This window comes from Bos indicus, chromosome 3, assembly GCF_029378745.1.
Source record: "Bos indicus isolate NIAB-ARS_2022 breed Sahiwal x Tharparkar chromosome 3, NIAB-ARS_B.indTharparkar_mat_pri_1.0, whole genome shotgun sequence".
Taxonomy (NCBI): Eukaryota; Metazoa; Chordata; class Mammalia; order Artiodactyla; family Bovidae; genus Bos; species Bos indicus.
The window spans coordinates 30,818,189-30,844,265 of NC_091762.1; the positions used below are offsets into that span (position 1 = coordinate 30,818,189).

At 43.7% G+C, this 26,077-nt stretch overlaps 1 long non-coding RNA gene and 1 pseudogene across 1 annotated transcript in view; both read right to left on the reverse strand.

Annotated features, from left to right (window-relative positions):
- LOC109555915 (uncharacterized) overlaps positions 1–26,077 on the reverse strand; it is a 179,659-nt gene that overhangs the window by 119,311 nt on the left and 34,271 nt on the right. The window lies entirely within an intron of this gene.
- Positions 4–25,681, reverse strand: LOC139182165 (ribosomal protein eL22-like 1 pseudogene; annotated as a pseudogene).

Genomic DNA, 26,077 nt, shown 5'->3' on the forward strand with positions numbered 1-26,077 from the left:
CAGGTTAAAAAGCAGAGACATCACTTTGCTGACAAAGGTCTGTCGACTACAGATTGGCACTTGCCAAGATGGCTGCCGATGAATGAACAACAAGGGCATTCGCCATCTGCCTCTGCGGAGATCAAACCCTGCAGTGTCAAAATTGTTGACCTTCAACACTCACTGAGGGAGTTCAGGGTGGAGTGAGGCACTCTGTGCTCAAGGGAATCTGGTGGGACAGATCTTTAGACAGATGTTTTAGGAACAAATTTTATGATCCAATCTTTGCATCTCCTCATATCTAGAAAAGCACTAAATCCCTTCATGGTGACATCAGGTCCTTCTGACTAGCAACAAACTTTTTATAAAATAAATCTTCATGGTATGGAACTCCCCCTTCACCAAAACCTTATATATTGACTTTCCCCCACTGCTGCTTTGGAGCAGTCTCTCAGAGCTATCCTAGGGGATGCCTCCCGGGCTGCAGTCCTCATTTTGCCCCCAATAAAACTTAACTCACAACTCCCAAGTTGTACATCTTTTTTTAGTCGACAGGTCTATATAGTCAAAGCTATGGTTTCTCTAGTAGTCATGTATGGGTGTGAGAGCTGGACCATAAAGAAGGCAGACTGCTGAAGAATTGATGCCTTCAAACTGTGGTGCTGGAGAAGACTCTTGGACAGCAAGGAAATCAAACCAGTCAATCCAAAAGGAAATCAACCCTGAATATTCATTGGAAGGGTTGATGCTGAAGCTGAAGCTCCAATACTTTGGCCACCTGATACGAACAGCTGACTCAATGGAAAAGACCCTGATGCTGAGAAAGACTGAGGGCAGGAGGAGAAGGGCATGACAGAGGATGAGATGGTTGAATGGCATCATCGACTTAATAGACATGAGTTTGAGCAAACTCTGGGAGATAGTGAAGGACAGGGAAACCTGGCATGCTGCAGTCCGTGGGCTTGCAAAGAGTTGGACATGACTGATTGAACAACAATGCATTTTAAAACACATACGTAAGAAAATATTATCTATAAAACATAATATGGTTAACACCCACGAGGCTGCAACCCAACAAGAGAGCTGAAATGTCAACAACTTGCATCTTCCTTTGTGTTGCTCTTCATCCCCATTCCCTTCTTTCTCCCCAAACGAGAAGTAACCACTGTCCTAAATTTCATATTTTCTCTTGCCTTTTTTTACCCCAATTTTCCTTTTAAAATTAGCCATTTTAAAGTGTGTAGTTTGGGGCTTCCCTGGTGGTCCAGTGGCTAAGAATCCACCTTGCAATGCAAGGGACACCAGTTCGATTCCTGGTCCAGGAAGATTCCACAGGCCTAGGAGCAACTAAGCCCATGCTCCACAAACACTGAGCCTGAGCCTACGCACTAGAGCCGGCAAGGCGGAACTCCAGAGCCTGCAAGTCCTAGAGCCTGCGCTCCGAAGCAAGAGAAGGCACCACAACCGGAAGCCTGTGTGCTGTAATGAAGAGAAACTGGAGAAAACTGGTGGAGCAACGATCCAGCACAGCCAAAAAGAAATAAAAAATAAATGTTTGGGTTTTTTTTAAGTTCTTGCATTTAGGTTCTTGACTCATTTTCAGTTGGCATCCTGTTAGATTCTGCTAACAACACTGAAGAAAAATTAAAGGGTGGAGGAGTGAAGAAAAGACTACTGTTTATCTCCATCCCTGGTTCCTTCCAGTGACTCTCCAGTGGTGGCACTTAACCCCAGCCTCCAGTCCTTTCTTCACTCCCCTCAAACCTCTCACTTCCTCTCAGAGGCAGCAGTGGGTGGTGCCCTGTCCTCGGAGGTCAGAGTTCCACTTCCTTAGAGCTCTTCCTCCAAGCTCCTGCAAAGTCTATAAAACCCTCTCCTGAGCCTTTGTTTCTCCACCCCGGAGCGGGGAGTTGCTTTCTGACTTTTATTAAGGGTCGAGCTCAGCACTCCCTCTGTCTTCTTTCAGCCCTCAGGGGCATCTGCTAACAACACACTGTATTAACTTCTCTGATTGAAAGTGTAACTTCTGCTTTCCAGACTGGATCCCAGCTCATACAGTGAATATGCCATTATTTATTCACCCATTCACCTTTCGATAGATGCTGGGACTGTTTCTATTTTCTACTTCTATTTCACTTTGAACAATGATACCAAGACATTTTGTACATGTGTTCCGGTATACAGTCCTAACATTTCCCTATGTATATATAAGCAATAAGATGCTGGGTATTAGGGTACACAAATGTCCCATTTAACAGGCAACTGTCAATCTGTTTCCAGTTTACACTGCATTGTATACAATAATATCCTGCTTATTCACATATTCAAATTCCACATATGCCTCTGTATGTGTGTGGAGGGGCCCAGAAGCCTGGGAGGCGAGAGAGGCTTTCATGGATCCCAGCCAACAGATAAATTTTTGTGTCCCTGGGGAAGCAAGAGACTAGCCCCACCTGAGGAAAGCTCACTGGTGCTCTGAATGGAGATATCTACCTTTGCACCCAGGTCTTGTGTTGACCAAAGGAAAATCACGTATTTCCTCCTGATATGTTAAGAAGGGGGAACAGGAACTGTGCAACTGGTAGCAATTTCATGAGAGCCCTCAAGAATCCTGCTGCATTTAACAAATGCTCACTAAGTATTAGTTCCCTTTTTTTCTTGTTCCTCTCCTGCACTGAAGCCACTTCTCAAGAAAGTGAAAGAAAATGAAAAACTTGCTAACAAATCACAATTCTGATCTCCATCATGATGAACAGAGCACTCATTAATTGCTTACCCTCCACCCCCCACAAAAAAAGGAGACAGGATTTTAAGTTTTCCTTAGGGCTTCTGCGTGGTGGGAGGTGCTCCATTCAGAGCACCCGTGAGCCCTCCTCAGGTGAGGCTAGTCTCTTGCTACCCCAGGGTTGCAAAGAGTCGGACAAGACTGAGCGACTTTCACTTTTCTGCGTGGTGGGAACTGGAATGAGCTGGTTTCTCTTGGAACTTCTGGATGATAATTAAAGAGACAGTCTGACTCTGGATGCCTCTTCCTTACTCACTCCTTCTATGGAACTCCCAGGGGAGGGCAGAGAGGAAGGGGTAGAGGAAACAGACCACCCCAATCAGGACCCTGGCTCCTACCTCTCAGGGACAGGTCAGCTGGGGTGACCCAGCTCAGTTAGAGGAACAGGGTACTAACTGTCCAGGAGCAGTGATTTCAGAAACGCTGATCTGGATCCACTGTCCAAAAACTACCTCCCTCACCTATCACCTAAGGGCTCACCACAGGAACTTTACTTACTCAGGTATTAAACTGTGGTGGAAAGGAATTCATACCGACCAACTGACAGCTTACAGGAGTCACCTAGCGCAGCCTCCCTCCCAGCACAGCGACGCGGTTAGATCTGACCCGGCTGATGGGGCCCTGGCGGAACGCTGACCGTGAAGGGACATGTCATCTCAGAGTGGCCCTTCCGGTGCCTGCACAGTGGGGACTGCTTGACGGCTCTTCTCATACCGGTCAGCTCCTGCCAGGCAGAGCCACAGCACAAGGTTCTGTGTGGGGCCAGGATGGGACCGGCTGTGAGGAAGACAGGACGTGTAGAACCTGCCCTGGCCCCTCAGCAGCCCTGAGGACGCGCACGTGACCCACAGCCGAGGCGCCGCACCGCTCCCTGACAGCAGAGCCGACGCGTAGTAAGACGGTCACCCCATGGCCTGGACAGCCCATGGCCTTCTGTAAGCAGCCCAGTCAGCCGCTGGCTCCAGTCAGACATTTCCAAGGCCCTTCTGAGGTATTCCTGGGCTGAGCCGGATCTTGCGCCCTCCCTTCCAGTAGCCCAAGCTGGGGTATGTTAAGCTGACCCTAGTCAGGAGAGGCTGGGAATTCGCCAAGCGGTTCTCAAACTTACGGCTGCAACAACCAGGAAGGGCTGAAACACAGACACAGCCATGAGCACCAGGGGCCCTTTCCTGTCCTGGCTGGAGGTGAGAAACCAACAGGGGGAGAGAGAATAAGTGTAAATTGGGAGTGACCCCAAAGCACCGGGATAGGATAGGAAGGGGCTGGAGGGGTCCCCAGGTCCTCCAGTCCTCCTCTGAGGGGACAGGGAAGGATCAGAGAAGGTGGCCTCTGCACTGAGCTCAGAAGGAAGCATCCCAGTTCACTAGACAGAGGAGATGGGGGAGGCTGGGAAACGGGAGGGAACCATCCCTGAATCCCGGGGCCCACTTTTCCCACCCCCAGTGCAGGGTCTGGGTGGAAGGTGAGGGCTAGCCTGGCTGTCTGGGGGACTGAGCACCGAGCAGGAACTCCAGTCCCAGGGCCCCAGCCAAGCTGGACTGCCTGTCTTGGCTTTTCTACAGGTCAAATGGAGACTCAAGCTTCTGCAGCCCAGAGAAACAGATGCCCCCCACTCGACTAGCAGGTGAGGACAGAGAGGTCAAGGGGAGCCACCCTAGGAGAGCAGAGGACAGAGCTGAGAAGACAGCTTGGGACTCCTCTCCTGGTCTCAGCTGTGTGGGGTGCAGGGATCCCCAGAAGCTTCACCGGCCTCCCTGGGGCAGCAAGGGAGCTGACAGTTGGCTGATGATGAAGCATGCCACACACAGTGTGGGTTTTGTCCTCTTCTGGGAGGGGGTCAATGGGCCATGCTGGGAGCGAGAGGAGCTGCTCAGACCACCAGTTCTGACAAAGCCCCATGAGCTGGGGCAAACAGGAGGCTGCATTTGCTGGGAAGAAACTCCTTTGTCGAGAAAGTGAGAAGGGTGCAGATTTAAGCTGGATCAGGAGAGATTCAAGCCAGAGCCCTGAAAGAACATCCAGGCTGAGGGTGGTGAGACTGGAAGGGGACAGGTGTCCGCTAACTTGGCAGTGCCATCATCCAGCTCCCAGGACTGGTGAAGCCAATTCCCTACTTAGAACTCAGCTGGAGTCAATCACACTGAGCCACAGTCGAGGGGAAAGATAAATCAGGGCAGACACAGCTTTCTTTAAGACCGTCTGGCTTTGGGCTGAGGAGAGTGTGGCAGGGTGGGAGAGAAATGTATCGATAGGTTCCCAAGCTGAAGCCCAAGCCTATTTAAAGTCTTAATATTTTAAAAGATCTGGGGCGTGGATGAAGGCAAAGGAGGACTAAATAATTTAGAAAGCAAGCGGCTGCTGCTAATGGGATTTGTGCCTTTTCGGTCCCAAAGCAACAACTGGTCTCCTGGGAGAAAGAGTGAGTGAGCACAAAGCCAGCCTTTATTGCCACTTGATTGGCTTTGTGCATCTGTATCAGTTATCTACTGCTGTGGAACAAAGATCCCAAAGCTTAGTAGCTTAAAACAACAAGCATTTGTATCTCACACAGTGTCTGGGGGTTAGAAATGTGGCAGCTGGGTTGTTGTGGCTCAGAGTCTCTCATGAAATTTCAGTCAAGTTCTTCTGGGGCTACAGTCACCTGAGGCTTGATTGGGATTGAAGTCTCTGCTTCTAAGATGGACACAGTTATTTAATGAGGCAAAGATGGCCCCTCACAGCCAGCTGAGACCATTGGCTCAAGAGCCTACTGGTGCCAAATTCAAATTTTTATACCCCCAGTTGTTTTAAATTTATCTCTAGCCATTTGGACCCTGCTTGCTTTGCATTCCTCCCCACACTGAACCCCATCTGCAAGCCATCAGTACAGTAAACTCTGGGGCTACTGACGATCCAAGCTACCGCTGCCCCTTGGGGCTCTCTCATCGCGAGACTCCCCATCACGTTGCTGGACCACATCATCTAGGCATGAGGGGGCCTCTCCATCTCCCTCTCCTCCAGGAGTTTCCTTGCCCTCCTCTTCTCGGTGATGGCCCCAAGTGACTGACCATGGAAGGTCTCATGTTATAAAGGACTTGAAAGCCCTTTTACCAGTGTAAACCCAAATAAAGCTCATTGTCTGCTACTGCCAACCTCCTGGTTATCTTTTTCCTTGATCAGCCCTGAAATCTCTCAAACTGACTACACGTGGCTGTTGGCTGGAGGCCTCTGTTCCTCATGAAGGCCTCTCCTGTCTGAGTTTTCTCAAGACAGGGCAGCTGGCTTTCCCCCCAAGAGAAACCCAAGAGACAGCTTAGCCAAGTGGAAGCCACCATGCTATCTCATGACCTAGTCACACACACAACAAACCCTCACTTCTGCTTTACCCTGTCAGAATTGAGTCACATCTAACAAAATACAGCCCACATGCAAGCAAGGGGAATGCGGCTCCATCTCTTGAAGAGAGGAGTATCAGAATACATGGGTACACTTAAAAAAAATCATCAGAACTCTTTTGCAAGCGCCCTTTCTCACCTCACCTCCTCTTTACCAGGGCTCTGTGAGGTAAGCAGGGCAGGTAATAAGACTGAGGGAGGCGGAATGACCTGGCCATGCTCACACGCCTGGTGGGTGGGGCTGAAACCCAGGACCTGATAAGCCTCCACTCCCCACCCTGACCTGCTACACAAGAACCCCTCACCTCTTCACAGCAGCGTGTCTCACTTTTCACACCATTTTTTCTCTTCCACCTTCTGGCTCTCATGACAATTCTGTGAGTTACATCAGGGATTACCAAACACAGATAAGTCAAAAGAACCTGCTTCTGGTCACAGCTTTGGCACAAATAAGCTGTGTGATCCTGAGAACGTCCCATCCCCTCTCTGGATCACCTACGCTTCTCTGTAAGATGTGAAGAGGATACACCTCTTACTCAGATACAAAATGCACCTGTGTCAAAAACTTAACTCATTATTTAATGAGGAAGCCTTGAGGTATTACAACCAAGTCCAAAGAATGCCAAAGGACTACAGATTTATAGTCAGATAAGGAATGTCAAAATGAATAAACAAATAGTTGGAAATTCAAAGAACTGGCAAAACTGGCCAATACCCATAGGAATCAATAGCATCCATTGTGAAATGGCCAGTTTGCATTTCTTTAGAAATGAATTAATTGCCCTACTATGAGGTGGCATTAGTGGTAAAGAACCCGCCTACCAATGCAGGAGACTGAGAGACCAGGGTTTGGGTTCGATAGCTGAGTCGGGAAGATCCCCTGGAGGAGGGCATGGCAACCCACTCCAGTATTCTTGCCTGAAGAATCCCATGGACACAGAAGCCTGGCAGGCTACACCCTATAGGGTCGCAAAGATTCAGACACGACTGAAGTGACTAGGCATGCATGCATGCGTGTGTATTTAAACTTTTACCTCTACAGGTTGTAAAATAGCCCAGTCAAAGACAAACCAGGCAGAGATTACCTGGATCTATGAGCTGTCCACGTCAGGACTCCCACTTAATTTCAAAGTCTCACCTCACTATTTTTCCTTGTTGTTTTAGTTGCTAAGTTGTGTCCAACTCTTTTGCAAACCCATGGACTGTAACCTGCCAGGCTCCTCCATCCCTGGGATCTCCCAGGCAAGAACACCGGGGTGGGTTGCCATTTCCTTCTCTAGGGGATCTTCTTGACCCAGGGATCGAATCTGCATCTCTTACATCGGCAGGCAGATTCTTTACCACTGAGCCACCAGGGAAGCCTTTCGTCCTTACATGAATAAAAATGCAGGCAGGAATCCCTGATCAATTCCAATTGTAAGCCTCAATTCACCAATGAGAAAACAGGCTCAGCCTGTGGGTGCTGTCCCTTGCAGCTGTCCCCTCAAGCGTCTTCCGCCTGCTTTTCCTCTTCCCCCAGGAGCACAGCAATGAAGCTCCCTCTGTCTTCTCTGGACACCAATGACCCCTTTTGAGAAAACTTTGAGTTTTCTGTCTCTGTTGTCCTGGCCCAGAAGTGGGGCCCTAACCCATACTGACTTGAAGTAGTTAATGAAAAGCACATGAGTCAAAATCAACCTAATTATCAAAGGCACTTGTGTTAATGAATGCCTTTCAGTCCATACAGGGAGCTAACACACTCAAAATTAAAAGGGAATAAAAGCCATTACCTGGAAATGCCAGGGCTCCTACCTGAGCTGAGCCCTGTGAAGTCATTATGGGTAATTATGGGCTATTAGTTGCTATCATCTCAGCAAGACAACTGGCCCCAAGTGTTACAGTTAATGCCTAGGGCAGCATGTGACCCCTCTGAGGCAGGGAAGTTAAAGGTGACTTTCTGTTCTTAGCTCCCTTCCATGCCACTTCCTGTGAGTGCCCCCACCAGGCCCTTCCATTCTACCGTTCATTTTCCACCCAGATTTGTTATCCTAAATTTTCTTTTGTGACTGGGAGGTCTAAGGAGCCTCAAAGAGCTTTTCTGATTCTCCACTCAACTCATTCTGAGCTGACTTCTCAGGCTGTGAAAGGTGGGGAGAGCAGTGGGTGTCTGAGAGGGATGGCCAGAGAGGAAAAGTGGCACGCCCAGGATCACAGAGCCGACTCCCCTGCGGCCCAGTGGTTGGGACTCTGCCTGCCGATACAGGGAACACAGGTTTGCTCCCTGGCCCACGAAAATCCCATGTCTCAGGGCAACTGAGCCGGTGAACCACAAGTACTCGGCCTGTGTGCTGCAACTACCGAAGCCCGCACACCTAAAGCCAATGCTCTGCAACAAGAGAAGCCACCGCAATGAAAAGCCTGCATGCCCCAACTGGAGAATAGCTCCTAATCTCTGCGACTAGAGAAAGCCCATGCACAGCAAGGAAGACCCAGCACAGCCAAAAACAAGTAACAAAATTAAAAACAAACAAAAACAAATCAAGCTCATAGAGCCTGGCTGTAGTTTAGCTACAGAACAGAGAGAGGTTGTGAGAAGGGAGAGATGCTGGGAGCTTCGGGTGAACATTTTTGGGAGTGATCAGGCTTTTGCTGATTTCTTTCTAAAGGGAGCAGAGCAGTGTGTAGGGAAGGAGGTTTATGGCTCCTTCAAGACTCCAGCTCAGTAAGGCAAGGGATGGTTTGCCTTCACCTAACCCATGTTCCCGGCTTCCCCAGTGGCTCAGTGGTGAAGAATTTGCCTGCAATTCAGGAGACAGGTTCAATAGCTGGGTTGGGAAGACCCTCTGGAGAAGGAAATGGCAACTTACTATAGTATTCTTGCCTGGAGAATCCCATGGACAGAGAGCCTGGTGGGCTACAGCCCATGGGGTCGCAAAGAGTCGGACATGACTTAGCAAATAAACAACAATAACAACTCCGTATACCAGTCAAACTCTTTGTGGAAGATTAAATATGGCTACAGATTCTTCGCTCTCCCTCCCTCAGAAGTATAGTCTATTTCTCCAATCTTTGAGTCTGGTCTGTTCTTGTGTCTTGCTTAGATCAGTAGAATACAGCAGAATGGCTACTGTATTGAAACTGCACAACTTGTCCCAGGACTGAATGAAGCTCAAGTTTGTTATGTCTCAGTGCAAAAGGAATTCAGTGAGGGGTAAAGTGATAGGTAAGAAGTGGTGGTGGTGGTTTAGTAGCTAATTTGTGTAGATTTATTAATATACTACACTTGTGAGGGATAGAAACGGGTAGGCAGAAGGGCTCAAGAACTAAGTTGCCTACATTTTTATAATCAAAGGAAAAGTGGGGAAGGAGAGAGGGACTACCTTCTTCCTCTTCCTTTGTAGAGATGTTGCAGGAAAATGGGGGACGGGGATGGTCATGTCCTAGGTCTTAAGTGAGTCCCTGGAATGGATACCAAGCGAGGGTCCTGGCTTCCGGAGTGAGCCACAGTGCCGTGACAGCAGGTCTGCAGAGAGAGACACATTCCACAGGCAGAAGCGTTCCATCTCAATGGGCGAGAGCCGCCCTGACGCATGGGGTGGCTAGTTTTTAAGGGCTGGGTAACTTCTGAGGCTAACAAGCAGGAAGATTGCTACAACTCTTTTGGGGAAGAGACAGGGAATTCCAGGAATTGGGCCACTCACTTTTTGGCCTTTTATGAAATACCTCGGAACTGCCATGGTGCCTGTGGGTGTGTTCTTGCAGCACATGTTAACCTTTTACAATGAGCTTATAATGAGGCTCAGGACCACTGCACATCGAATCTTCTGCCATCTTAGGACTACTTTGCTCTACCCAGTTTTTGTCATAGTCAGTTTTCTCAACAGCTGTGTCATTCTTTAAGGATTGTAGGCTTCCCCCTTCCCTCCTGTCTCAGTACGTATTTCAGAGCCTCGGTTTCAGGACACGTAGATTCTGCTTTCTCTCAGAACACAGCCGATAGCATGCTAAGTAAGGAAGCCAGTCAAGTGTTTGGGAGGGTGAGAGGTGTGGAGCCACTGAGCCCCTCACAGTTGGTAAAGTGAAAATTTTAAGCTTTAAAAGATACAGAAAGAAATCTTATCTGCCTAAAGGAGAGCCTCCTGAAAAATATCAATACCCGCTTTACCCAGGGAGTTTCCAGAAGATTCAGCTACCCTGCTGGGTTCCTCTGTCCTTAGGATTCTCCAAGGACAAGAATACTGGAGTGGGTTGCCATTTCCTTCTCCAGGGGATCTTCCCAACCCAGGGATTGAACCTGGGTTTCCCGCATTGCAGGCAGATTCTTTACCATCTGAGCCACCAGGGAAGCCTCTCAGAAGTATCTCTCTTGATAAGGGTGCAAATACCTCGGGGAGGATAGATACTCTACTCCGCCATCAAGCAAGCCCTAGGTGGCCTCTCACAAGAGTCAGTGTCAGGCTCGGGATAGGACTAGCCATCGGGAGGGCTCTGGACCTCTTACAGAGTCAGTGTCAGGCTCGGGATAGGACTAGCCATCGGGAGGGCTCTGGACATTCCTCCCATCACATATTCCTGCACCACCCAGGCCCCTACCTTCATGTGAGGTGGGCCATTTGGTGCTTCTCCTGGGACTCTTCCGTTTGTGGTCCACATCTAGCCTATGCAAAAATATGATAAAACCTGAGCTCCCTACCGAACTGGACCAAAGGCCTGCATGTATGCGTGCGTGCTAAGTCACTTCAGTTGTGTCCAACTCTTTGCGACCCCTATGGACTGTAGCCTGCCAGGCTCCTCTGTCCATGGGAATTCTCCAGAAAAGAATACTGGAGTGGACTGCCATGCCCTTCTCCAGGGGATCTTAGTGACCCAGGGATCAAATCGGCATCTCTCGGTCTCCTGCACTGGCAGGCAGGTTATTCACCATGGGTGCCACCTGGGAGGCCCAGACCATTTAAACTGGAACTCGTTTTTCGCTCTGAATATTTTATGACAGGTGGTTAGAGTAGAACAATAACATGATTTGTTAATGGCTAATCACCCATTGTAGGTATTAATAGACTTAGCAGCACAGTATCAACCAGATGGATGTTAGCTTGGAGTCTAATGTGACCAAGTGTATCATCCAACTGCACAAAACTTCTCCCAGGGACTCATCATGAGGGCCTTTCAAACACCATCCTGTGGGGTAGGGAGGGCCATGGTTAGGTCCCAGGCACCACCAGTCTGGCCTAAGATGCACCTTTCTCTAGCAGAGATATTAAGTCCTGACACTTGATTTGGAGCTCAACATTGTAGCTATTCAGCAAGGGATCGACAAGAAGTAAATAAGCTTTTTAGTATTAAGAGGGATTTAGGTTGCCTTAGCTCTTGAGAAAACTGTATGCAGGTCAGGAAGCAACAGTTAGAACTGGACATGGAACAATAGACTGGTTCCAAATAGGAAAAGGAGTACATCAAGGCTGTATATTGTCACCCTGCTTATTTATATGCAGACTACATCATGAGAAACTCTGGGCTGGATGAAACACAAGCTGGAATCAAGATTGCCGGGAGAAACCTCAATAACCTCAGATATGCAGATGACACCACCCTTGTGGCACAAAGTGAAGAACTAAAGAGCCTCTTGATGAAAGTGAAAGAGGAGAGTGAAAAAGTTGGCTTAAAGCTCAATATTCAGAAAACTAAGATCATGGCATCTGGTCCCATCACTTCATGGCAAATAGATGGGGAAACAGTGGCTGACTTTATTTTTTGGGGTTCCAAAATCACTGCAGATGGTGATTGCAGCCATGAAATTAAAAGATGTTTACTCCTTGGAAGGAAAGTTATGACCAACCTAGATAGCATATTCAAAAGCAGAGACATTACTTTGCCAACAAAGGTCCATCTAGTCAAGGCTATGGTTTTTCCAGTAGTCACGTATGGATGTGAGAGTTGGACTATAAAGAAAGCTGAGTGCTGAAGAATTGATGCTTTTGAGCTGTGGTGTTGGAGAAGACTCTTGAGAGTCCCTTGGACTGCAAGGAGATCCAAACAGTCCTAAAGGAGATCAGTCCTGGGTATTCATTGGAAAGACTGATGTTGAAGCCTAAACTCCAATACTTTGGCCACCTGATGCAAAGAGCTGACTGATTTGAAAAGACCCTGATGCTGGGAAAGATCGAAGGCAGGAGTAGAAGGGAATGACAGAGGATGAGATGGCTGGATGGCATCACTGACTCAACGGACATGAGTTTGGGTAAACTCTTGGAGTTGGTGATGGACAGGGAGGCCTGGCGTGCTGCGGTCCATGAGTTCACAGAGTCATACAAGCTGAGTGACTGACTGAAATGAACTGAGAGAAACTCACAGTAGCAAGCAGTAATGCTATTTTCATCCGGTTGAGTCTATTACACTGCTCCCTATGTTATCAAACCCATTCAGTGGTTAGGGTTTTGCACAAGGAACTGAAACCCCTCTGGGTGTTCTAGGTACTCTGAGTAGAAAGGCATTTGATATGGGACACTCAGACTGGCTGGAAAAGCTGAAGTGGTGAGCTAATTCTTTGGACTCCTCAGAACTGACCACCTCAAAAAAGGCTGTAAGCCCAACCTGTACATTTTTGTAGTTTGTTATCCTGTACATATTAATTTGTCCTTCCCAGGTGAAGCTAGTAGTAAAGAATCCGCCTGCCAATGCAGGAGATGCATGAGACATGGGTTCGATCCCTGGGTCAGGAAGATTCCCTGCAGGAAGAAACAGCAACTCACTCCAGTATTCTTGCCTGGAAAATTCCATGGAGGGAAGAGCCTGGTGGGCTACAGTCCATGGGGTCACAAAGAGTCAGCCTTGACTGAGCACATGCACACACACACATTAATTTACTGTTAAGGAAATCAAACTATTAATCATATATTCTGGGAGTAATACAATACAAAACTATTCTGCATTATTTTTCATGAGATTCTGGCCTTTCAAGTCTACTTTGTATCAACTTGAGCTGCTGCAGCCCTAGATGAATGTGCCTATTTCACCCCAGCTTCATCAGAATTGGGCATTTTCATTAAACACTTTTTATAAGGTTTTTTTTTAATAATTAAGAGATGTTATTGTTCAAAAAAATTATTCTTAGATCACCTTAGATGACACACTGCCCAAGAAAATCTCAATAGAATAGTAGATCCTACAAGTATAGACTGAGGCTGGAAATGTGTGTGTGTGTGTGTGTGTGTGTCTGTGTGTGTGTGTGCGTGCGCACGCGCAATGGGCCCTGTGACATGCAAGATCTTAGTTCCCTGCCCAGGGATCGAACCCATGCCTCTACAGTGAAAGTGCAGAGTCTTAATCACTGGACTACCAGAGAAGTCACAGGGAAATGTAATTTTTTCTTTCATTAATTAAATGCTGTCACATCTGGAAAAAAAATTCTTAAAGATAAACATTTTCCCTTCTACTTGTGCATAGTAGTCTACTCTTTTTCTGTTTATGAGTTATCTCTTCTTATTCATTTTCTATCTATTGAGGGCCTATTTTAAGCATAATCTTATTTATTTTTTCTTCACATCTAGGCATTTAATTAGTGGCATGTTTCAAGTGTCAGTGCTGTCTGTGTGTTAATGGAAAAGGACTCAAAATTTGAATGGTAGAGGCACGTATGTGGCCTTGACTAGCTCCTTTATGATGTTCAGTCTTCTCAGCTGCCGAGAAGAAGCAGGAAGTCATGTCTCTACGGGTGACTCAAAAGTCAGCAATGTTAAGTGGAATGTGTAGAGCTGACACAGTCAAATAACCAAATGTGGCCAACTTCTGAGTTGTGCTGCAGTGCCCACGTTAGCAGGGCCCGGGAAGACTGGCCACAGGCGCCACTGTTCAGTGAGGACGATGGGACTAAAAACAAGTCCTGTACCTTCTCATTGCAATAGCAGGACAAAAACTTGGATCCAACTTGAGCCTTTGTGCAAAAACTAAAAATATGTGAACTTTAAAACATGTTTAAAATATTAAAAATCTATTAAAGTTAAAACTACAGAAGCTTAAAAAGCAATATACAGGCGATTATCTGAAATATTCTGTTCAAGGCTGGCTGATCACCTGCCAACCTCATCACTGATTTCATCCTAGCCCCACGGGTTCCAGGCAGCAGCTGGGCAAACAAGCTTGGAAAATGATTCCTTCAAGATCAGCCAAAGAGAGCTTTGGTTAAATATACTTCCCATGAAATTACACAGAGACATTTTGATGGAATTCTGCACATGTCAAAGCTTAACAAAATTAAATATAAGATTGATAATATAGCACATTTAGGAAAAGTATCATTTTTGTGTGCCTTTTATTGTTCCCACACTGGTCATACCCAAGTGTGGTTGACAGGGACAATTTTACAGATGAGTGGTTTGGGAGAAGTAGTGTCTGCTGCTAATTCAAAAAGCACTCATGCAGGGCCCTTATAACCTCATCTTGTTTGTCCCATCTCATCTCATTGTCTCATCTCTTGATTTCTTACTATTATTTTTTTGTGTGATTTTCTTTCTCAATTAAAAATATTACTTTTATAAATAATTTTTTAAAAATGAATAAAACAAAGTATAACTTTGAATAAGGTATTTATGTAGTATAGATTTTAACCTTTTGGGACTTCTTAAAATACAAGTATTAGTTCATATGTTTTCCCAAACAGATCCTCTCTTTTTATGTCTTCCGCTAGTACAGGACTTTTAAGGATGTATATATATCCTATGTAAATGTTATCAGTAACAGTTATGTATTGAGCCCCTATTATGTGGTAGACAGCTTGTTGATAAGCAGTACCTCCTTTAATCTTCTAAACAATTCATTTTACAAAAGAAGAAACAGTCTCTGAAGAGTCAAACTTTCAGGAAATTTTATGACATGATCATAATTTGAATGTAGGTCTTTCTGACTCTAAAAGTCTATATTCTATTCAATTCACCCATGATCTACTTTCTCTTTCTAATTGAGTATTCCTTTAATTACTTTTTTTTGACAATATTTTTCTCTGAATTTATTGAGCCGGTCATAATGATTTCACTCCTATAGGGTTAGGTAAGTTATATTGATTTTTTAAAGACAATTTAAAATTTCATATTAATATTTTTTAAAGATTTATAGTGAACATAAATATAATTGAAAATTAAAATCACAAAGTTAAAACAATTCATTATGATTTAATCAGTCAGCATAAATGGGATATACTGCAGAAGAAAGTATCAAACAAAACTGTAAGGACTTACAAAAACACAATTTAAATTCTCTGATATGGGTTAGCGGGACTTCTCTCCACCTATAGTAGCAATTCGAAGTAGTCTTTTTTTTTAACTTTTTATTTTGTGTTAGGATATTGCCGATCAACAATGCTGTGACAGTTTCATGTGAACAACAAAGGGGCTCAGCCATACATACACATGTATCCATTCTCCCCCAAACTCCCCTCCCATCCAGGCTGCCACATAACATCAAGCAGAGTTCCATGTGCTATAAAATAAATTCTTGTTGGTTATCCGTTTTGAAGATAGCAGTGTGTACATGCTCACCCCCAATTCCCTAACGATCCCTTTTGCCCACCAACCACAAGTTTGTTCTCTCTTTCTGCTTTGTAAGTTCATTCGTATTGTTTCTTTTTAGAGTCCACATATAAGGGATGTCATACAACAGTTTTCCTTCTCTGTCCGACTTCCTTCACTCAGGATGACAATCTCTAGGTCCATCCATGTTGCTGCAAATGGTATGATGGCACTCCCTTAATGGCTGAGTAATGTTTCTTTGTATAAATGTACCACATCTTCTTCATCCATTTTTCTGTCAATGGACATTTTGGTTGCTCCTATCTTATTTATTTTGCTGTTGGGTCTTAGTTGCAGCACTTGGCATCTTCCTTGCGGCACATGGGCTTCTCTCTAGTTGTGGTACGTAGACTCTAGAATGCTCTGGCTCAGTAGTCCTGTGGCACGTGGGATCTTAGCTCCCCAACCAGGGATTGAACCCACATCCCCTGCATTGGAAGGCGGATTCTTAACCACTGGACCACCAGGGAAGTTCCTCAAAGTATTCTTTATCTCAATATGTTGTCACTATACTTTTAATCTTTGTCTTTTATTTTCTTCCTTCCTGATGTGCCAAGATTTCTTCTTTCATTATTTTCTTTCTGTTTAGAGAGTTTCCTTTAGCCATTCCTTTAAGATAGGTCTTCTGGGAAAGTTCTCTTAATTTTCCTCCCTCTGAGAAAGTCCTGGTTTCTCCTTCATACCTAAAGGATATGTTTGATGGATACAGAATTCTGGGTTGACATTTCTTTTAACACATGAAAAACATGCCACCTCTTTCTGGCCTCCATGGATTTTGATAAGAAAACCTGCTGTCATTCAAATTGTTTATCTCCTATAAATAATACATCTTTTCTCTTTTGCTGCTTTCAAGAATTTTTTCTTTGCTTTTAGTTTTCAAACATTTGACTATGATGTGCCCTGGCATAAAGTTTTGGGGTTTATGATATTTGGGTTCATCAGTTTCATGAATTTGTAAGCTTATGTTTTTTGGACAAATTTTCAGGAAACTTAGGAAATTTTTCAGTCATTATTTCTTTGAGTACTTTTTAATCTCTACCCTTTTTCCAAGATTCTGGTGCCACAACACTAAGATCTTTTATATAGCTCCATAAGTCCTTGATTCTACGTTCATTTTTTTCTATTTTTATCTCTGTTGTTCAGATTGAGTAATTTCTATTGTTCTATTTTCAAGTCCATGGATTCTTTCCACAGTTCTACTATTGGGCCAATCCACTGAACTTTTTGTTTGAACTTATTGTATTTTATATTTAAGTCCTAAAATCTCCATTTGCCCCTTCCTTCTCTTCTAATTTCTTACTTTCTGTTTTCATGGGTTTCAAGTGTGCTCATAATGGCTCACTGATACGTTATTATGATGGTTGCTTCAAAATCTTTCTTCGACAAGTCATTCTAACACCTATACCATCTAGATATGGGTATCTGATTACTGGTTTTTCTCACTCACATTGAGATTTTCCTGATTCTTGGTATGAGTGATTTTTTATCAAAGCACAAACATTTGGGGTATTATGCTATAAAGCTTTGGGCTTTATTTAAATTTTATGTTTCAGCAGACCTCCTGTGACACTGCTGTGGTGCTACCTTTTTCATCTCCACAGGGAAGGCTTTGCATGGGGTCTAGCCTGTATGGTTTGCAAACCTCTTGGTGATTTTCCAAAGTATTGTTAGGTGAAACAATAAATCTATGGGGTGGAAGGAAGCACAGGTAAATCAGTCCAGGTATGCGTTCCTGGGTGACTCATTTTTTAAAAATAGAGTACAATGTTTTTTATTCACTAATAAACTAAAAGTCTGTTTCTAGATGTTTCTTCCTCTTGTATGCCTCATTTGTTTTATTACTAAACAAAGCCCTGTAAGGGGCAGTTTTACCTAATCCTCAGATTCAAATCCACCCTCATCTTGACTAATCTTGAAGTAATAAAGTTCATAAGTCTCATTGTCAGATACAACCACATAAAGTCAACCATGAAGATTGTTCTTAAGATATTTCTTGGTAAGATACTTCAAATAGCTTTTGGAGAACTGTTTCTCAGGAAAAATCATTTTATTCTTGAAGCATTCAATATGAACGACATTCCCAAGATTTCTAGCTTTTCCATTGACTTTAACTTTCTCTAACAAAAAAATGTTCAAAATTTCCAGAATCAAAAATCCATCTTCTATTGGATGAGCCTGGTCCAAATTAAACCTCCAGGCTGACTTCTCAGGCTTCTTGTCTTTCTGCGGCATCATCTTGAAGACGGGCAGGGAATTAGAAAGAGACTGGATGATTGATTTAACGGAGAATTAGCTCACAGCCACTGAGGACAGACTCTGCTGTGGTCTGAATGTCTGCTGCTACCGCTGCTGCTAAGTCGCTTCAGTCGTGTCCGACTCTGTGCGACCCCATAGACGGCAGCCCACCAGGCTCCCCGGTCCCTGGGATTCTGTGAACCCCACAAATTCATGTGTTGAAATTTTAACACCAAAGGTGGTAGTATTAATAGGTAATGGCTTTGAGAGGTGCTTCAGTTATGGGGGGACCCTCATAAATGGGACTAGTAACTTATAAAAGAGGCTCCAGAGAGAACCCTAGCCACATGAGGACACAATGAGACACCTACAGCCTGGACAAGAGCCCTCACCGGACCGTGCTAGCACCCCGATCTTCTACATCACACCTCCAGAACTGTGAGAAATAAATTTCTGTTGTTTATAAAAACTTTATCTTGTCGGTGGGATTTTGTTACAGCAGCTTGAAAGGACTAAGATAGGCCCCCAGTGGATGGTAGCCCAGACCAGGGTGAAGAGGAGGACAAGAAGGGGCATTTTGCAATCCACTGGGGTTTGAAAGGTACTCAGTTTAAAAAATCAACATAAAAAAAGTTATTATAAACCTATTATTAGAGAGAGCTGTGTTAAGCAACTAGTCTCCATGCTTTGAGTCAGAATTGAGTCAGATTCCTATGAAACTGAGTCAGAACACCAAGGGCCTGCCTAGGTCCAGGTCACACATACACAAACAAACAAACAAAAAAAGATCTATAATATTAGTTAGTTCCAGATTGAAGGAGATGATTGGATAACAAAATCTGTATCACACAATGCCTGGTCATGTTTAGGTTTTCAAAGAAGAGGGTGAGTTACTGAGAACTTTGTTAAATGGCAACCTCAGAAAAGTTGGGGACCCATTGCTGGCAATAATTAGGAGTCCTAGCCAAGAATCCTCTGGCTTGAAAATAAGCCTGGAAAAATGAAAGGCTTCCATAAAGCCTTTCAAGCCTGCAAGTGAGGGCTTTGCCTTTTTGGTCTAAATCACGCCCTAGGAAATGAGCTTTGGCTTGACAGAATTGTAACCTTTCTTTGAAAACTTTGGATATTTTAGCTAAAAAATTAAATGGACTGATACCAGTCCTAGAGCTCACTTCATCTTTAGAATGCAACAAAATGTTAACTATGTATTCGATGGACATAAAATAACAAGGTAATCTAAGGCTTTTAAAGTCCTAGTAATCCTAGTAAGAATCCATGAGGGGCTTCCCTGGTGGCTCAGTAGTAAAGAATCCACCTACAATACAAGAAACAGGGTTTGATCCCTGGGTGGGGAAGATCCCCTGGAGAAGGAAACGGCAACCCACTCCAGTATTTGCCTGGGAAACCCCATGGACAAAAGGATGGGGTCACAAAGAGTCAGACACAAGTTACCAACTAAATTACACATATTTATGAAAAGTAGGTGGGTGCTTAAGTAAACCCCTGAAAGACCTCTGCAGAGATCTTCAGATTGGGCTTTATTAGAACAGAACAATATAGGTAAGTTTGGGTCCAAATGAACTATAACCTCATTATGAATTGAAGAACCCTCATGAATTTGGAGAAGGAAATGGCAACCCACTCCAGTGTTCTTGCCTAGAGAATCCCAGGGATGGGGAAGCCTGGTGGGCTGCTGTCTATGGGGTCGCACAGAGTCGGACACGACTGAAGTGACTTAGCAGCAGCAGCAGCAGCATGAATTTCAAGAAGTAGCAATCAGAAAAATGTTTATTCTGGCAATACCATTTGCACTATTCAGTTATTAGATGTCATGTCACAAGAGAAAAGAATGATCTATGGCATGAGGGCTACATTTTAATTATTCTAATAGAAAATCTGTACCCATTAAACAATAACGCCCGATTCCTTCCTCCTTCCAGCCCTTGGTAACCTCTATTCTTTTTGTCTATGAATTTGCCTATTCCGCATATAAGTGGAATCAAAGGGACATGCTCTGGCAAGATGGGCTGCCAGATAAACAGCTGTCTAAGTCTCCTGGGTCTTATTACCTGCAGGACAAATGTAGCCTAGTGTTAGGAGCATGCACTGTCATCAGGTGACCTGGATTTGAATCCTAGCTCCACTACTTCTTCTCTTTTTTTAATTAAAATATTTTTCTAACTGTGGTAAAATGCACATAACATTAAATTTATCATCTTAATGACCTGCCTCTTGCGGGTCAGGAAGAAACAGTTAGAACTGGACATGGAACAACAGACTGGTTCCAAATCAGGACAGGAGTACATCAAGGCTGTATACTGTCACCCTGCTTATTTAACTTCTATGCAGAGTACATCATGAGAAATGCTGAACTGGATGAACCACAAGCTGGAATCAAGATTGCTGGGAGAAATATCAATAACCTCAGATATGAAGATGACACCACCCTTGTGGCAGAAAGTGAAGAACTAAAGAGCCTCTTGATGAAAGTGAAAGAGGAGAGTGAAAAAGTTGGCTTAAAGCTCAACATTCAGAAAACGAAGATCATGGCATCTTGTCCCATCATTTCATGGGAAATAGATGGGGAAACAGTTGAAATAGTGACTGACTTTATTTTTTGGGGCTCCAAAATCACTGCAGATGGTGACTGCAGCCATGAAATTAAAAGACGCTTACTCCTTGGGAGGAAAGTTATGACCAACCTAGATAGCATATTCAAAAGCAGAGACATTACTTTGCCAAAGTAGTCATGTATGGATGTGGGAGTTGGAATATAAAGAAAGCTGAGTGCCGAAGAATTGATGCTTTTGAACTGTGGTGTTGGAGAAGACTCTTGAGAGTCCCTTGGACTGCAAGAAGATCCAACCAGTCCATCCTAAAGATTAGTCCTGGGTGTCCATTGGAAAGACTGATGCTGAAGCTGAAACTCCAATACTTTGGCCACCTGATGCAAAGAGCTGACTGATTTGAAAAGACCCTGATGCTGGGAAAGATTGAAGGCAGGAGGAAAAGGGGACGACAGAGGATGAGATGGTTGGATGGCATCACCGACTCAATGGACACGAGTTTGGGTAAACTCCGGGAGTTGGTGATAGACAGGGAGGCCTGGCATGCTGCGGTTCTTGGGGTCACGAGTTGGACATGACTGAGCAACTGAACTGAACTGAATTGAATTGAATTATTTTTAAGTGGACAGTTCAATAGTGTTAAGTATATTCACATTGGGAAACCAATCTCCCAGACTGTCTATCTTGCAAGACTGAAGCTCTATACCTATTAAACAACAGCTTCCTACTCCCTTCTACCCCCAGGCCCTGGCAACCACATTATACTTCATGTCTTTCTAAGTGTGACTTCCCTTCTAAATAGGCTTCCCTGGTGAGTCCACAGTGAAGAATCCACCTGCCAAGCGGGAGATGCGGGTTCAATCCCTGGCTCAGGAAGATCCCCTGGAGATGAACATGGCAATGTACTCCAGTATTCTTGCCTGATAAATCCCATGGACAGAGAAGCCAGGTGGCCCCCAGTCCATGTGGTCATAAAAGAGCTGGACACAACTTAGCAACTAAACAAAATTTTACTATTCTAGATACCACTCAGATAGGTATAATCACACATCATTTGTGCTTTTGTGACTGACTTACTTCACTTAGCAAAATGTTTTTAAAGTTTGGCCAAAATGTGGCATGTATCAGAATTTCATTCTTTTATAAGGCTGAATAATATTCCACTGTGTGTGTGTACACACACACTACATTTTATTTATCTATTAAGTCTGGATAGATATTTACCAATTTTATTTTTCTTTTCACACTGGAGGGTGTTGAGGTGGAGAGTGACATGATGTGATTTATACCTAGTACTATCATTCTAGTTACTCGATCTAAAATAGAATGTAGCAAAACAGCATGGTATTAGCACAAAAACGGACACACAGATCAATGGAACAGAAAAGAGCCCAAAAATAAGCTCCCGCATCTAGAGTCAAATAGTCTATGACGAAAGGAGGCAAGAACACAAAGTGGAGAAAAGACAGTCAGCTCAGCCGTGGTGCTGGGAAAACTGGACAGCTACAAGTGAAACCCTGAAATTAGAACATTCCCTCATACCACATAAAAAATAAACTCAAAATGGTTTAAAGATCTACATGTAAGACACAAGGCCATAAAACTCCTAGAGGAGAACACAGGCATAACACTCTTTGACATAAACCATAGCAATATTTTCTCAGATTAGTCTCCCAAGCAAAAGAAATAAAAGCAAAAAAAAAACAAAAACAAAAAACAAATGGGTCCCAATTAAACTTAAAAGTTTTTGCTCAGCAAAAAACCATCAATAATATAAAAAGACAACCTACTGAGTAGGAGAAAATATTTGCAAATGATGCAGCCAACAAGAGGTTAATATCCAAACTATACAAAAGCACACACAACTCAATATCAAAGAAATAAATAATACAATCAAAAACTGGGCAGAAAACCCGAACAGACATTTTTCCAAAGAAGACACAGAGATTCTGGCTAATAGGCATATTAAAATATACTTGATATGGCTAATTATTAGAGAAATGCAACTCAAAACCACAGTGAGGTATCACCTCACACCTGTCAGGATGACTGCCATGAAAAACTCTACAAATAACAAATGTTGAAGAGGATTTGGAGGAAAGGGAATCCCTGTACACTGTTGGTGGGAACATAAATTGGCAAAGCCACTACAGAAAACAGTATGGTGGTTCCTCAAAAAGCTAAAAATAGGGACTTCCCTGACAGTCCAGTGGTTAAGACTCCATGCTTCTACTGTAGGGGCCAAGGGTTTGATCCCTGGTTGGGGACCTAAGATCCAACACGCACACCACATGCATGGCCAAAAGATTTTTTTAAAAAAGCTAAAAACAGAACTACCAAATGATCCAGCAATTTCAATCTATGGTATATAATCTGGAAAAAATAAAAACAGTAAACTGAAAAGATACACACTCCAATGTTTAGCACTGCTATTTACAACGGCCAAGACACAGAAGCAAACCAAGTGCTCATCACAAATAACTGAATTAAGAAGATGCTCCACTCCAGTACTGTTGCCTGGAAAATCCCATGGACAGAAGAGCCTGGAAGGCTGCAGTCCATGGGGTCGCTGAGGGTCGGACACGACTGAGCGACTTCACTTTCACTTTTCACTTTCCTGCACTGGAGAAGTAAATGGCAACCCACTCCAGTGTTCTTGCCTGGAGCATCCCAGGGACGGGGAGTCTGGTGGGCTGCTGTCTATGGGGTTGCACAGAGTCGGACACGACTGAAGCGACTTAGCAGTAGCAGGTGTGTATATACATATACATATGTATATATAATATTATTATATAAATCCACAGTGGAATATTACTCAGCCATAAAAATAATGAATACTGCCATTTGCACAACATGGACGGACTTAGAGAATATTATGCTTAGTGAAATACGTCAGATAAAAAAACAAATGTATGTGATATCACTTATATATGGAATCTAAAAATACAAATTAAATTTATATACAAATCAGAAACACAGACATAGAAAAACAGACTTACAGATATAGAAAACAAACTTGTGCTTACCAAAGGGGAGAGGGAAGTGGGGAGGGGCAAATTAGGGCATGGGGTTAACAAATACAAATTACTATATATAAAATAAATAAGCAACAAGGATTTATTGTATAGCACAGGGAATTATACCCATTACCTTGCAATAACCTACAAGGGAATATAGTGCTTCCCTGGTGGCTCACCCATAAAGAATCTGCCTGCCAATGCAGGGGATGCAAGTTCGATTCCTGGGTAGAGAAGATCCCCTGGAGGAGGAAATGGCAACCTACTCCAGTACCCTTGTTTGGAAAATTTCATGGGCAGATGAGCTTGCAGGGCTACAGTCCATGGGGCCACAAAGAGTTGGATACAACTTAGCAACTAAACAATAACACCATAATGGAACATAATCTGCAAAAATATTGAATGATTATACTGTACACCTGAAACTAATACAATATTGTAAATCAACTACTCATCAACAACAAAATCTGTATTTTGACCCACACACATTAAAAGATAAATTGAATAGAATGTAGAAGAGGAAAAGACAAGAAGGGAGTTCAGTTAGAAGAGTATAAAATTAGTCCAAAGCAGAGATAATTGTGGTGTAGGTTAAGCTGTTAGCAATGGAAATGATAAGTGGTTTATAATACATTTTGATAGTAGAGCAGATAGGATTTACTGATAGCAGGAATTAGGGTACACCTGTATGAAGTAAGCAGAGGAAATCAAGTACTGTTACCAGTTTTTGGTCTGAACAACTGAAAGAATTGTCATTTACTGGGAGGAGAAGAAGAAAAGTTTTGGAAATGAGAACGTTAAGAGCAGTTTTACAACTTAAATCCAAACAATGAGCAAAAGACCTAAACAGACACTTCTCCAAAGAAGACACACAGATGTCCAACAGGCACATGAGAAGATGTTCAACATTGCTAATTATCACAGAAATGCAAATCAAAACCTCACACCAGTCAGAATGGCCATCATCAAAAAGTCTACAAATAATAAATGCTGGAGAGGGTGTGGAGAAAAAGGAACCCACCTACCCTGTTGGTGGGAATGTCAGTTGGTACACTCACTGTGTAGAACAGCACAGAGACTGCTTAGGAAAACTCAACCCAGAGTTATCATATGATCCAACAATCCCACTGCTGGGCATATATCCAGAAAAGATGAAAACTCTAAATTCGAAAAGGTACATGTACCAATGTTCACAGCAGCACTATCTATAATAGCCAAGACATGGAAACAACCTAAATGTCTATCAACAGACAAATGGATAAGAAGATGCGGTACACACACACACACACAATGAAATATTACTCAGCCAGAAAACAGAATAAGACAATGCCATTGGCAGCACCATGGATGGACCTAGAGATTATCCTACTAACTGAAGTCAGACAGAGAATAACAAATATGTATCACTTCTGAATCTAAAAAAAAAAATAATGATACAAAGGAATTCATTACAGAACAGAAATAGACTCACAGACACAGAAAACAAACTTATGGTTACCAAAGGGGAAGGGGGGGAGGCATAAATTAGGAATTTGGGATAAACATATATACACTGTATATAAATAAAAAACAAGGACCTATTCAGTTCAGTTCAGTTCAGTCACTCAGCCGTGTCCGACTCTTTGTGACTCCATGAATCGAAGCACGCCAGGCCTCCCTGTCCACCATCAACTCCCGGAGTTTACCCAAACTCATCGAGTCAGTGATGCCATTCAGCCATCTCATCCTCTGTCGTCCCCTTCTCCTCTTGCCCCCAATTCCTCCCAGCATCAGGGTCTTCTCCAATGAGTCAACTCTTCACATGAGGTGGCCAAAGTATTGGAGTTTCAGCTTTAGCATCAGTCCTTCCAATGAACACCCAGGTCCGATCTCCTTTAGGATGGACTGGTTGGATCTCCTTGCAGTCCAAGGGACTCTCAAGAGTCTTCTCCAACACCGCAATTCAAAAGCATCAGTTCTTTGGTGCTCAGCTTTCTTCGAAGTCCAACATTCACATCCACACATGACCACTGGAAAAACCATAGCCTTGACTAGATGGACCTTTGTTGGCAAAGTAATGTCTCTGCTTTTTAATATGCTATCTAGGTTGGTCATAACTTTCCTTCCAAGGAGTAAGCGTCTTTTAATTTCATGGCTGCAATCACCGCCTGCAGTGATGGAAATACATTTGATATCCTATAATGGAAATAACCTATAATGGAAAAGAATCTGAAAAGGAATATATATTCTTATATCTATATCTGCTGCTAAGTCACTTCAGTCGTGCCGACTCTGTGCGACCCCATAAACAGCAGCCCACCAGGCTCCCCTGTCCCTGGGATTCTCCAGGCAAGAACACTGGAGTGGGTTGCCGTATCCTTCTCCAATGCAGGAAAGTTAAAAGTAGAAGTGAAGTTGCTCAGTCGTGTCCGACTCTTAGCGACCCCATGGACTGCAGCCTACCAGGCTCCTCCGTCCATGGGATTTTTCAGGCAAGAGTACTGGAGTGGGGTGCCATTGCCTTCTCCATATATCTATATCTACATATACATAATTAAATCACTTTGCTGTACATCTGAAACATTGTGAACCAACTATCAGA